At 44.3% G+C, this 14,523-nt stretch overlaps 1 long non-coding RNA gene across 1 annotated transcript; it reads right to left on the bottom strand.

The window, feature by feature from the left end:
• Positions 1-5,216: 5,216 nt before the first annotated feature.
• Positions 5,217-14,144, bottom strand: LOC308610422. The gene is made up of 3 exons (XR_014014543.1): positions 14,110-14,144; positions 8,968-9,069; positions 5,217-5,371 (listed from the first exon to the last, which is right to left on the bottom strand). It is a non-coding gene; the product is annotated as an uncharacterized lncRNA (long non-coding RNA).
• Between the last annotated feature and the right edge of the window lie 379 nt (positions 14,145-14,523).

Raw genomic sequence — 14,523 nt, 5'->3', positions numbered from 1 at the left:
TCACCACCTCCCTCGTAATGCTTGAACCTTGGCTATGACCCATTGTCACCTCTGGACAAATAGTTTCTGCTCTATTTTCTGTCTTCTGTCCTTCTGGGCCACTTCTATCTACCATCATTACCCAAAGAACTGACTTTACAGATTCTATATGCCAGTGTGTAAGACTTGCAGTGTTTTAACAAGTATCCCAACTTCATGATGGTGATTTGGGGTCATTACTAAAGCACTCGGGATCATACATATTCTTTTAAGGTAGTTTTACAGGACAACGCACATTGGTATTTTTCTCCTATTAACAGAGTAGGAAATTGTGGGTTGATGTGCAGTTATTTTGATTAAGAAAGCAAGATATGAACACTGCTTCTTTGCTGGGGTACTTGGCACTGCTCTTTCTCGTGCTGGGACATATTTTGCGCCTTTACAGCCTTGCATCTAGGCGTACTGATCAGACTAATGTTTGGCTTTATTGGATACGTTGACCAGTCTGATTGATATTCTGGTACATACAGGGTACTTGGTCATGGTTGCTCACCTCTGAACCTCAGCTTCATCACCTGCAAAGTTCAACTAATAGCATATCCGCTTTGTGGGGTTTTTAGGGATTTGGCAAGCGTCATAGTGCCTGGTACATGCTAGAGACTCAGGTGATGCAGTAATTACTCAAATGTGCATTTTCAGTGGATCCTTCCCACCTGGACAGGGTGACTTAGCCTTGGGAGAGTAAGAGCAGGACAAACAGCAAGGGCAGCATGGGCCAAAGGAAGGAGGTGAAAACTGACATGCAGGGAGCCCTCTTGCTGGTATCACCAGAGGGCCCATAGTGAGCCAGGATGTGGGGAGAGACTGGCCGCTCAGTAAGACCAGGCCAAGAAAGGCCGTGTGAGGGGGCTTAGCTTTTACCTTGTGGTAGAGGCCATCCAAAGGAGAAAGTGGAAGATGGGTAGGTATAGACTTCTCCCTTAGGAATTGTCCTCAGGGTCTGTTTATCTCCTGGCAGGGTGCGTTCAACGAGTTGGCCTCACCAGCACATTCTAGAGAGGACTGGCCAGGTCTGACCTTCTGGAGATACAGCCCTGACCTCCTGGCCACCTCACTGAGGAGAGGGCTCATGGGGGAATCAGCTTCACTCTGCATCTGTCCACCAGTCCTGCACCCTGGACTCCAGGACCACTCACTTGCAAGAGGCACATCCAGCTGCCAGAGGAAGTGACATTTCCTGACTCATCTGGCTAAGAATGAGCAGAGTATCGCTGACCATTCCAGGGGAGTAGATGCCACAGAAGATCAGGATGCGGACAAGCCACAGAAGATCAGAAGGAACAAAGGTCAGTCCACGTGGGAGTTCACATGGGTGCCTCACAGTCCCCAACAGGCCCTCAAGTTTCCCTTCCAGCCCAACACACACTCCACCTGCCCACAGTCACCTGTGCCACCATCACAGAGCCCCACAGAGCTCCAAACATCCTCAAACACACAAACTCCCTACTTATGAGCAAATGCCTGACTGTGTGCCCAGAACCCTCCTGCTCCAATATACATGCACTACAAAACCCAATAAAACCACAGCCACAGTCTTGAATACAAAATCACACCCCCAACGGCCCCTGATAATCAAACACCTAAATCCTCATACCCCACAAAAATCCACCCAACCCCATATAATCCCTCAATGCAAACACACAAACCCTTCAACAATAGCCAAATATATTCAAACCAAACTCACAGACTTCTTAATAGAAGACACAACCCCCCAAATCCAAGTAGAACACATACAGTCCGCACACAGATGTCAACATCCACGTATGTACAATGCCTCAGAAGCTGAGACAAACACAAAATACCATCAGAGAGACACAATGTTTCCAACCTTCTCCTACATACTCCCCCCGGAACACATCATGACCTCACACCCCCGATACAAACACACACCCATCTCCCTCTTGAGACACTATAAACCGCCTGTCACACCCCCTGATTATACACACACAGCTAGCGGCCCCAGTTTACACTGACAACCCCAATCTCTGCAAATTCCTCCACATCAAAAATACACTCCCTGGACTCTTACCCTACAGGATGAGCATGTGTATAACCCCTGCACTCGGAATACACACGGATCCAACACACAGAGCATTAAAATGCACACCCCTACCTCTTCTCAAATGCCTGCACACATAGCCTCAAAACACCCAGAAGCAGCCCACCACCCAGCCACACCATGCTACACCAACCGTACACTCACAAAGGCACTCATGCCCCTCATCTCTCCCCAGATCACACATACACAGTCTCTACACAGCTTTACTATTACCCCAAACCATCCTATGCCCGAAACATACATCCAAGAGTTGCCCACACAGCCCTAACCGATGATAGAGGCAGCTGTACCAGGGGCATCACGGTACCCTGAACGGGCAAATGCCGCTGAGGTAAGTGCCTCCTATGTTGCTGCATTTCTTGCTGCTGTTGCAAGTCATCCCTTGACCCCACCCAGGCTGACTGGGACACCCTAAACAGGAAGTGGCAGCGTATGAGTCAGGAAGAGGAAACTCCATTCCAGGTGTTCCCTGTCACCATCCATTGCACCAAAACATCAGATGACCAGCATGAACAAGAAACAGAGACATGTAACTATACCATGGTTGAAAGGCAAATTTTTCTAGAAAACATTTGTCCAAGGGAAGGGGGAGAAGGGTGTTCCCCCTAATTCTAAAGCCATGCAGTTACAATTCAAAGAAATGGCAGATACGGTCCAACAGGCGTGGGACTGCATCCATGTTGTAGCTGGATACGAAAAAGATAAGTTTTCGGAAGCCCCAAATCTCGCTTGCCAGTAAAGGCACATGGGCCCCGCTGCCCCATTGGCCAGGAACCCAGCAGAGGACCCTTAAGGGATATAGGCACTTCTGGGACCCTTACTGAGCTCCACCAAGGGGTGGTGCCATCACACAGCTCCATCCTTCATGAGATGACTAACAGACCTCCCTGTATTGGCAGCTCTGGAGATCGGGGGTCCCTAATGATGTCAACTTGAGACCGCCCAAGCACAAGTTAGAAATTTTTGCTCAGGCACTGCAGACTCTTCAGGAGACTGGAGTGATGGGTAGCCGTCACCTCTCCGAATCCTCTACCCTGACCTCTGCCAACGCCTCTGCCTTAGGGACCTGGCAGATCCCTGGAGCGTGGCCTTCCTCTGGGACACTTGCCCATATACTTCTCTAATTTTCCTTGGGACACACATGAACAAATTTTCTTATGGCTCTCATTGACAACGGGAGCTCAAATTACAGTGCCTCCTGGGAACCCCTCCAATTATAAGCAAGGGCCACACTTTAGATTACAAGGCATAGTAGTCAGGGGAGTAGAAAGCATTCAACTTCCATTGAATGTCACTACTGAAACAATCTTTATTAAAAATCTTTTAGTGGTGGTAGCCCCTTTGGCCCTACCCTTTCCCGTTACAGCTATGGATGCCTTGATGTACTGCAACGCCATTTGGAACAAACCCAAATTCCTGGCCTTCCTGGTGGAAGCTGAAACTGGGAGCCCATAAGACTGCCACCTAAGACAGTAAATATCCCCCAATAACATGTATGACAGGGGGCTGTGGGATTGCAGCCCATAATTCAGAATTTATGAAAAGAAGAAGTCATTAAACACACCATTTCTCCTTTTCAATTTCCCCATTTGGCTGCTATTAAAGCCTGCTATTAATGAGTGGTGACTTATAATCAACTACTGAAATATAAGTGCTGCTCCCCACTATTAAGGCTCCCATTTCCAACATTGTCCAGTTCATTAAGGATATCCAAAGGGCTCCAGGGAATTACTTTGCTGTGACAATCTAGCTGTTATGTTCTATTCAGTACCAGTTATTAAGGAGTCCCAGCTGCAGTCTACTTTTACTTCAGAAGGCACCCAGTATGTTTTAACCTGTCTGCCTACTGGCTATCTTAACAGCCCAGCTATTGCCCACAGTCTTTGCTGGCAAGACCTGGGGTCCCCTTGCACCGTCTAGCACTATACTGAGGTTCTAATCCAGAGCCCCTCAGGAGACTGGTGCACAAGGCCCTAACATGGTTGGTGACCCATCTATAACATACAGGTGGGCTATTTATTGCCCCACATAAAATTCAAGGGCTGTCCACAACTATTAAATTTCTGGGCATTAACTGATCCTCTAAAAGCCAGAAAATTCCTTTTGCAGCTAAACCTCAGCTGTTAACTATTCAGCCCCCCAACACACTATAGCAAGCCCAACACATCTTACTTAGGTCTCTCCACACTTTGGAGGCAACGAATACCACACTTGTCTATCATTCTTAGACCCATTTATGCAGCCACGTACAAACCCTCCATAGTTTACTGGCCAAGAGCTAAACAATAAGCTTTATAGCAGGCACAAAGCTCAATTAGTCAAGCCCTCCCACTGGTTCCCCCTGGCTGCTCCTTCTGGGCTGAGAATGGACTATGTGTCCCGGACCCTTTGGACTAACACAGTTCCTCCTAGCTGCCTGTGGGCTTCTGCACCAGACGGCTGCTCTCTACACCACTACACCCCCTCAGAACCGATTTGGGAACTGGTTCCTTGGTTTTGGTCTTGGTTTTGTGTGCACTGATGCCAGAATTTGTTTGCGTCTTTTGCGTTTGGGTGTACAAAATGGGAAATACTCCATCAACCCTGAAGGAGAGCCCTTTGGGGCCTATAGTAGATAAATGGGTGTAACATAGCCCTGAGCCTATGACTAAGAAAGACATGTATACTATTGTAATAGGGTGTGGACCCAAAATATAGGATCACAAGGGCGGTAGCCCCTAAATGGCTCACTCAATTTTTATAGGATCTCGCAGTTAGAAGTGTTTTGCAAAACAGCAAGCTGCACCGGCAGTTGTTCCACCTGCCCACCCTCCCCCCATGCCGCCATCATATTCACCACCTCCTGTTTCCCCTACCCACGGGGATCAAATAGAAGTTTCTGTGTTAACCCCCAGAGGACAGGAGCCTGATTTAGTATCACCATCTAAGACTCCACAAGCCACCCAATTTGGACTGGGAGCCACATCCACAGCAGGGCAAGTTCCCTTGTGCGGACATCCTATAAGAGGCCAGGGGACTCCCTTGGCCTTGAGGCGTCCGATTCTAATTTCCCCACAGGAGCCCCAGGGAACTTTGACAGTGGGGAACGAGTTGATTGACTCTCCAATAGATACCACTCCCCAAACCCTCCCTGTTTATCTTAAGAGGCTTGTAAATATTAAACAAAGGGGAAACAAAGTCATCCTAGGAAAAACTTGCCTGTATCTTTGAGATGCAAATGTCCTTTCTGGTCTTCTCAGGAACTCTCATCTCTGCCATCTTTCTAAAATGCACCTTTTTGAAAGAGGGTAAAGTAATTTAGAAACTGACTTATCAAGGATAAATAAAAAACCTAAGTGTCTTTTCTGTAAAAATTCAGCCATATAGACAAGTGAGTTGGATTTGTTCCATCTGCCAGAAACCTAATTTGAATCCAACCTCTTTTTGTAAACTGATGGGCTTCACATGGCTGTACCTGACTCAGTGCTGAAATTCTGAAATGACAACCATGACGTCTCTGTATGTTTGTGTCCTTGTATGTGTCTTTGTCTTTGGATAACATTGCTGAGGTTGATTTGTGGATGAGCTCTATTTAATTGGCTTAAAGAAAAGTAAGCACTTACACACCAAACTATTCTAAATACAAGAGAAACTGAGCTACATGAGCTTCAGGTTCATGTGAACTGGGAAATAGTCAGTATTAATTAAGACCTGGTATTAACGTTCGTTTCTTGATCTAATTAATATAGACATGCTGTTAGAGTCATCAACATTAAGTATAATACTTTTATTGTGCCTACGTTTAATATAAGCTAAATAAAATCTTGTTATATCTGTTGCAAATTTGTCAGCAAGGAAATAACTTGATGTGAAGAAACTTTTAAGGAAAGAAAATGCAAATGAGGTAAGAGCTTTAGGTGAACTTTTTAAAATACTTATCTTTTAGGAAGGTCTATCTAAAATTAATCTCTCCAGATATTTGACCACTTGAAAGTCAGAATTGTGCTAAAGTAAGTGACAGAAGGTTTATGGAAAGTGGACCCTGAAAAAAAGAGTTCTGTACGTGGTCAGGACTAAGTTTAAAATAAGTTTAATTGAGTAAATACGTTTTAAAAGTAAGCTGGTGCACAACTTGAATTTCGCTTTTCTCTCTGTTAAGAAGACAAGGTTTCTTAAGATTTTGGACTGCCTTTGATACCAGATTTTAAGTTTTTCTACCTTTTAAGAGATCTGTTCTGTACTTGCCTTTGAAATCTTTTATTGTTACTTTGGCTAAGTGAATAACTATTGTTTCACAGTGACATGGCATCCTATCTGTTTTAAACCCTTTTCTTATTTTTTTGACAAAACTTCCCAAATCAAATTATAATGAAGTTCCTTTGACCTCTAGCTAACTTTGGGGTGCTTCAAAGGGCCCCTGAAACACCCCAAAGAGAGATATTAACTAATTAGGTTGAATGACACAGGAAGTGTTGTCAAATAAGCAATAAATCTTCTTAGGTTCTATTCTATGCCAAATGACACAGGTATTCTACAGATTATAAGGAGTTCCTAAAATCTGGTATGTCCTGGTAAAATGTTACCAGTCAGAATTCTCTTTATTGTCTGAAAGTGTTGCATGTCACCGCAGTAACCACGTTACTTTCTCAATTGCACTGTAATCAGATTGAAACGTGCCTTCTTAAGTCTTTCACCATTGTACACAGTCATGGTTTCACTCTGATGCCTTTGCAAAAATGCTTCCTCTTCAAGAAGATTTATAGAAAGGACCTTTGCATAAATACAAGTTTCTGATTTTCAAACCATAAAGGTGAACTGGGTAAGAACTTGAAGAATTCTAATGGGAAACCTGATGGCTTCATAAAGCTGTTAACAAAAACGATTAGTTGCACATGCCTGGGTAAAAGGGTTATACTTATGGTTATAATTTTGGTTATAATTATGGTTATAATTTTTATGGTTTCTATCTGAAAAATGACTGTTTTAACTCTGTGTTTTCCAGGTGTAAGCAAAACGCTCCCCTTCAACTCATTATGATTTACAGTCATTTGTTAAATTATACCCTTGTAAGCAGAATTGAAACACTTATCTTTTTCTCTCTACCTGGGTGATCCTGCCAGTAGCATATGCTTGTCCCAAAGATTAAGCCATGCACGTCTAAGTACGCACTGCTGGTACACTGAAACAGCGGATGGCTCACTAAATCAGTTATGGTACCTCTGGTCGCTTGCTATTGCAATTGGATTACAAGTAGTTATACTGATCATTGTTCTTTGTTTCCAGATTGTTTGCTCTTTGTGTCTCCCTGCTGTACTGTGTCTTTGTTAACGTTACTAGCTGCATTACTTATATCCTGTCTACTTTATAAGACTGGCGTCTCTTACAGTACCCAGTATGGAACCAGGCCTCCAACAATACTTCAATGGCTAAACATCTTGAGAAAATAGACCACATTTATAACATGAAATAATTGTAATAGTGTGATTCTAGGTACAGGAGGAAGCAACAAGGGAAAATGTCTCCTGGATCATAATTAGATAGAGGATCCAGAAGATCTTTAATTAGCAATAGGGCCTAATCCAAAAACTAGCACCTGGAGTGGCATATCAAGAATTCTCCCCTGACCTGGGATGAGCCTCCCAGCGCCGTGGGACAAAATTTGATCCTGAAACGTCTCCCAAATATGGGTCAAAATCCTGACCAAGAGGAGAGGATCTGAGAAATGGAATATTTCCTGACACATCAGTCATTAGCGACTGCAGCCTCCCAACGTGAGCCGGTGAGCCCTGACGAAACTCAGGATATGAGAATATAGGATACAGGCCCCGGATAGCTGAGGCACATATCAAATGACTGACTTCAGTGAGCCCAGACTCTGGCATCTTCCCGTCCATAGAAAAGTGCTGAATTCCTTAACTTGAGATGCTGCCTCCCAGGCTTGAAGCCCTCAAAATTCCCATCAAAGAGGTCGTAACTCTCAACTTTTAGGCTGAGAATATTTTTTTAAGGCTACAGGTGTAAAGGACACACTTTCCAGAGAGGAACAAAACAAACAAAAACCCAACGTTTGGAACGCTGGCACCAATGGTGGACACTCCCGGAAAGATCCATCTGATGAAGCAATTAGAAGGGCCGTCACCCCCTTTTATCCACAAGACTGTGGAATGGACATTGACAGTAGGGAATTGTAACAGGGAAGAGCCAAATCGGACTCCACATGGGATCTGTTCCTTTTACTTTAACCTTTGCTTTCTGCTGCTTTTGTTCACTAAAAGGATACTGTCTGTTCCTGTACATAATGGCCTGCCTCGGGGAACCCTGTCCCTCTGTCTGAATGTTAAGCCAAAGTGCCTTTGTTCAGGGAAACATATGGACTCCTTCCACCTGTGGATGGCTACAATTAAGAAGAAATTAACACATCTCCTCCCCGAGGCTGGCCATTCCAGGGGCTATTCGCACAACTTATGGCCTTCTTACTTTACCTCCTCATCTCCTCCCCATCTCTGTATTATAAAAGAAACTGGCACCCAAACCCCGATAAGATGGTTATTTTGAGACTTTACTCTGCCATCTTCTCGGTCTGCTGGCTTTCTGAATAAACTCATATTCCTTGCCTCAACACCTCATCTCCGATTTATGGCCTGTCGTGCGGCAAGCAGAGCAACCTTGGACTTGGTAACATCTTTACTCAGGACACGGTGACACAAAGTGGGACACTGTTTTCTGTTTGTTTTGTTTTTGTTTTGGGCCGCGCCATGTGGCTCGTGGGATCGTAGTTCCTCGACCAGAGATCCAACCCGCGCTCCCTGCAGTGGAAGCTCGGAGTCCTAACCAATGGACTCCCAGGGAATTCCCATGGGACACTGTTACCTGGCAGTCACGGCCCTCACCTTTGTGAGGCAGAGGTAGTAGTGTAGCAGGATTGAGAACGGTGTGACGTTTAAAGATTAGGTGGTGAAAGCAGGATTTCACAGGAAGTTAATCCAGTGATACTTGCGGAGAAATGTTGTCAACTCAGCGTTAAGAAGACTGTGGACAAGGTGTGGAGTTTGCAAATAAACTTCATTTTCTAGAGTCAAATCTGCCAAGGCTTCGACTAAATTTGCAGTTGTGGCTATAACCTTAAGACACCTGAGACAGGCAAAAGCAACTGAATCAAGTTGTATGCTGTAACAGGCAATAGGCCTGTGTTTACTACCATGCTCACACAGTTCTGCGCGGCCTGATTATGCCTTTCATGCACAAATAAAGTAAAAGGTTTTGAATAACCTAAAGTTAATCTATTAAGTAGAGATCTCTTTTCGAACTTAAAAGGGCTAATATACTTTGCCTCCAGTGGAGATCTCACCTTAAAGTATCCGGATCGGGCTTCCCTGGTGGCGCAGTGGTTGACAGTTCACCTGCCGATGCAGGGGACACGGGTTCGTGCCCCGATCCGGGAAGATCCCACATGCCGCAGAGCGGCTGGGCCCGTGAGCCATGGCCGCTGAGCCCGCGTGTCCGGAGCCTGTGCTCCGCAACGGGAGAGGCCACAACAGTGAGAGGCCCGCGTACCGCAAAAAAAAAAAAAAAAAAAAAAAAGTTTACGGATCAACCTGAACCTGATCATTTGGGTAACCCTAAGGCAGGCAGCTCTTGCAGTGCTTGTTTTAGCCTTATAAAAACCTGCTTGTGTTTATCTTCCCAAGCAAAGGATTCAGGAACTAAATCTTTAATAAGTTCACAGAGTGGAAGAGGTAACAGAAAAATTTGGAACCTAGAGCTTGCAATAACCAGCTAAACCTAGAAATCCACAATGCTAGCACTTAGTTGTGAGTCTAGGAAGTTCCTGTATCAGCCTAATTCTCTCTGGAGATAGCTGAATTCCTTCAGTGCTTAGATTACGTCCTAGGTAATGAACAGCGTCTACGGATAATTATAATTTTTCCTTTGTTCTTTCTCAGCTAACTGTTGCAGCAAATAAATGGAATCTTTTATGAATGCCTTATGGAACCTTTACAGTAGCTGAGTACCGCAAGAGGTTATCTCCATATGGTAAAAAGGCTGATTTCTCAGGGAACTAGAGGGTAGTTAAATCTTGGTGAAGTACTTGGGAGGAAAAAAGAAGGAGTCCCAGTGAACCCTTGAGGCATAAAAGTGCAGGTATATTGTTGATTGTTCCAAGTAAAGCCATGTAGATATTGGCTGTTGGGTCTCCGGGATGCTGAAGAAAGGTGAACAAAGGTCTCCAACTGTAAACCATTTCAAGTCAGTTCAAGCTTGTGACACAAGGGTGGCTAGGTTTGGAACAACAGGAAAACAGGGAAAAACTATTTTTATTAACAGCTCCCAAGTCCTGGACAAATCGCCATCCTGCCAGGTTTCCAACCAGGCAAGATTGGCATGCTGCAGGGACGAGTACACGAATGATTACCTCCTGGGCAATTAGGTCTTCTACAATAGCTATGGGACCTTGTATGACCGCAGGCTTTAATAGCTCTTGAGGAAACCTAGGGAGAGGTTTAGCTACATCTATCTGAATCTTTATAGGTTTGCATTTTTTTATTCTTCTCATGTTAACACTGTCAGAAGTAGCCCCCAAATTTGCAGGCATCTCCATCCAATTAGGGAACTTTTGTTGAACTTCTGCTTTTAGGTCCAGGACAGATTGTAAGGAACATAACTGATCAGGTTCACGTTGATCAGGAAATTTTAAGGTGAGATCTCCACTGGAGGCAAAATGTACTGGCCCTTTGAAGTTAGAAAAGAGATCTCTACTGAATAGATTAACTGGGGCTATACTGCATAGCAGAAAGGAATCTTGGTTGAGATAAAAATTCTCTCTGAACTGTATTAGGTACTCCCACTATGGAAACATCCTCTTTACTCAGAGGGACCTGTTGTTCTTTGAGGGTGGGATTTAGAGTAGAAAGCACAGCTCTGGTTAGGGCTAGGGGTAGGGTGTTAAAGGGTTAGGTAATTATGTTTACAGTTAGGGTTAGAGTTTAATGTAGATTTCAAAGTAAAATATGAGAGTGGGGTTTCAAGTAGAAAGCATAGCTCCAGTATCAACTAAAATTTGGCCGTTTTTCATTATATTTTCCTCTGGGCTGTTTAAGGTCATTGCTGCTAATAGTTTACCAGAGAACCTCTGGAGTTCTGCCAACTAGGGGATAGGGTCACGGGGGGCCATCCCTTTGAGAAAGATACCAGAGCATTTGTGAAGAGTTTGCATAGGACTTTTGAGGACACCTCTTTTTCCAGTGTCCTCACTGATTACAAATGAAACATCAACTTTGGGTCATCAAATTGATCATGGACCCCTAGGAGGTTGTAATGGGGGAGGCCCAGGTGTCATTTTGTGTTCCTTGCCTTAGAGCTGTTGTAACTGTAAGGCTATGAGCTTGGTGGATTTCTGTTTGTGATCTTGCTCCAAGGTCCTTTCAAAATGCTCAGCTATAGTCAGTCAGGCCTATAGCCTCCCACCCTCTTTTCTGCCCTTTTATCAATCCACTCATCTCAGAAGATAATCCACTTACAAAGAGGGCAGTTAAAGCAGGCTGAGTGGCCTTTTTATCCCTTGGAACACCAACTGCTGTAAAAAGAGAGCTTCCAAACTGGCTCTAAAGTCTTCCACAGATTCACCCCTCTTTTGTTTGTATGAGTGAATAATAGAGCAATCATTAGGCCAATTAATAATAGACCAAGTGTGAGCAGGGAAGATTTTAGGAATAGCTTATAAAAGGTTAGTTGTTATTCTGCAAGCCTTTTTAGGTTGAGGATCTTGAATATCATCCTAGGGATTATGTCATTTTGCTTCCCACATCCATTCTGGGGCTTCCCCCAGTCCTACCAACATGTGTACAAGTGGATAAAGATCTAGCAGTTTGGGGACATACGCCCTGACAGTGACTCTAAGTTCTTTAAAAAATGTTGGGGGTTCCTCCAAGGTTTAGAGAATTCTTTGACTACAGCTCTCAGTTCAGTCTTTGACCAAGGGGTAAAGGACACCTGAGGGGGCTCACCTGCAACCTCAGGTAGTTTTACTTTAAATGGCAATTGTTAAATATTCTTTTTGGAATAGAGAAGTATTTCAGACAGGAAATGAGTAAAACAAGAGTCCTCGGGTGACAACGAAAAGGGGGGGACAGTAGGAGGTACATCTGCAGTCACATCCGTCCTACGGTCTTTTGTCTCAGGTACCTTTTGTCTCTTTAATTTTTCATTAGCTTTTTGTTCTAAGTCTCTAAACGAAGCTATTTTGGAATCTTGAAACCGTCTGTAAACTTTTACATACCAAGTAAAGCAGGCATCTCATTCTCCCTGTGCAATCTGTGAACCCTTGCTCTCTAGTGGTTTCCTTAAATGTACAATCTTGTCTCACTGGAACATGCCCCACAATGACCACTGTAATTCTAGATCAGTATTAGTATAATTTTTCCATCTTTCTAAATATCTACAACCTCCAGGACCATAGTTCTTAAATATAAAATAAGCAGGTGTGCCAGAAGCTGGCATTCTCAACTCTTGGGCGATAAAGGATCTCATTTCCTTAGCTAGCCTTTGTCAACCCAAAAGAACACACAAAAAACCTGCGCCTTAATATATCAGCAGTAACAAAGAGATGTTACTATGTCCTGGACAAAAGAAGGCCTGGTATGCACCACCACCGATTCCCAGGGATCCTTGGACTGAGGAAAAAGATCCAAACGGCAAATCCCAAGGAAGGGGGACTGCAAACTGATTCCAAACAAAATGGAGAACTATAGCCACCACCAACAGCTCCAAGCATGGAAACTGGGGGCTGATTCCAAACAGATGGGCAAGTGCAGACTACACAGTCAGCAGTGCCCAGTGTGGAATCCAGGGAACAAAATTAGGGGCTATGGTTTACCACTCAAAAAATATACTGGCAATAACCAAGAGATGTTACTGTGTCCTGGGAATTTCCATCTGAAAGGCTAGGGGTTTGGCCTCAAGGAGAATCCTCTACCAGCCAAACTGACCTGCCCTGTAAAGGAAAGCCAGTTAGATTGGGAGCACAAACGCAAAGAGAATGGAGCTCAAACCAAGAGGAGCTTACCAACAACCTTCAGGAATGGCAAGAAAGACAGTGAACTCAAAGGAGTTGTGGGCACCACACCTGTTCCTCCTTGTCCCAAATGTTATCAGAAATTTGCTTCAGATCCCATCACTGCCACCAATATATTTACCTTTTTCTTTTTAAAACGATAAGCATTTAATCATAAAATCATCTTGTTAGCAGTAGCAATCATAAGAGTGGATTTTAGAAAAGTGCACATACATATTTTTATACACAACATTTCTGGAAAGATACATACTAAACTGTTAGTGGCCACCTCTGCATGCCCCCAATGTATTAAAAAACAAAATTTAACGGAGTAAATTGGAAGATTTACTTTGAATTTTGAATAAATTGGCCTTATTAAACGATTCATGAATCAGGCAGCATCTCATCTGATAGAAAGGGAGATACTCCAACGGGTTACACAACATGGAAGGCTTTCTTTTTTTTTGGCCATGCCACATGGCATGTGGAAATCTTAGTTCCCCGACCAGGGATCGAACCCATGCCCCGTGCATTGGAAGCGCGGAGTCTTGGCTGCTGGACCACCAGGGAAGTCCCAGAAGACTTGTATAGTAAGGAGGGTGGGACAAGGAAAGAAAGTCATCATCAAGGGAAAAAATGGAAGTTCACTGGAGGAAAGTAAAACTTCAGGTGACAACGGCGTCTCATTGGCTAAACTGCGGAATTTTCTATTAGCTATTTCTATTTTCTATTTCTTGTTGCTGGCCAGGAAGGAAGTCTTCCCTCCTCCAGCTGGGGTAGTAAAGTGGTTGCACTTCCTCTTTGGGGTCAGTAAATGACCTCTTCCTGTTGGGGTAATTGATGATGAGTGGCACGGCATGAGAGCTCCCTCTACGGGCCTTCCAGACTCCAATTCTAGTGCAGGTTTCCTTTTGTTAACATTCACAGCATGTTTTATTGGCAGGAGGAGTCACAATGAGGGAGAAAAGGCCACAAGACTCACCATAAAGAAGGCTCAGAAATGCTTGGGTGGGTCCAAGGCAGGCACAAGGTGGCTGTGGGGTCAGCTGGTGGCTACAACGATCACATGGTTCCCTCTGATGGGTTTGCAGCTCGATGTGGAAGAGTGAATATAAGGGTCAGTTCATCCTATCAGAGAAACATGAAACTGAGATAAGCTTCCCACTGCTAGAAGCATCTTGAGCCTTCAGAAAAGAACAGAGAACATGTCTAAAGGGTTTGGGAACATCAGAGCCACATCTCCTCAGAGTGGGACTCCCCAGGCTCTCCAGGTCTCAGTCCCCAACTCTCCCTCAGTGACAAAGCCTCCCTACCTCTGCCCTTGTCAGCTCAGTGATCCCTAGAGGTCCTGCCTATCCGTGAGGACTTAGGTTTCCATGAGACAGGTTGGTTGAGA

Source organism: Mesoplodon bidens, assembly GCF_964165515.1.
Source record: "Mesoplodon bidens genome assembly, contig: HAP1_SCAFFOLD_493, whole genome shotgun sequence".
Classification (NCBI taxonomy): Eukaryota; Metazoa; Chordata; class Mammalia; order Artiodactyla; family Ziphiidae; genus Mesoplodon; species Mesoplodon bidens.
Note: the sequence above shows the minus strand (reverse complement) of the source record. Positions and strands in the feature narration are given on the sequence as shown.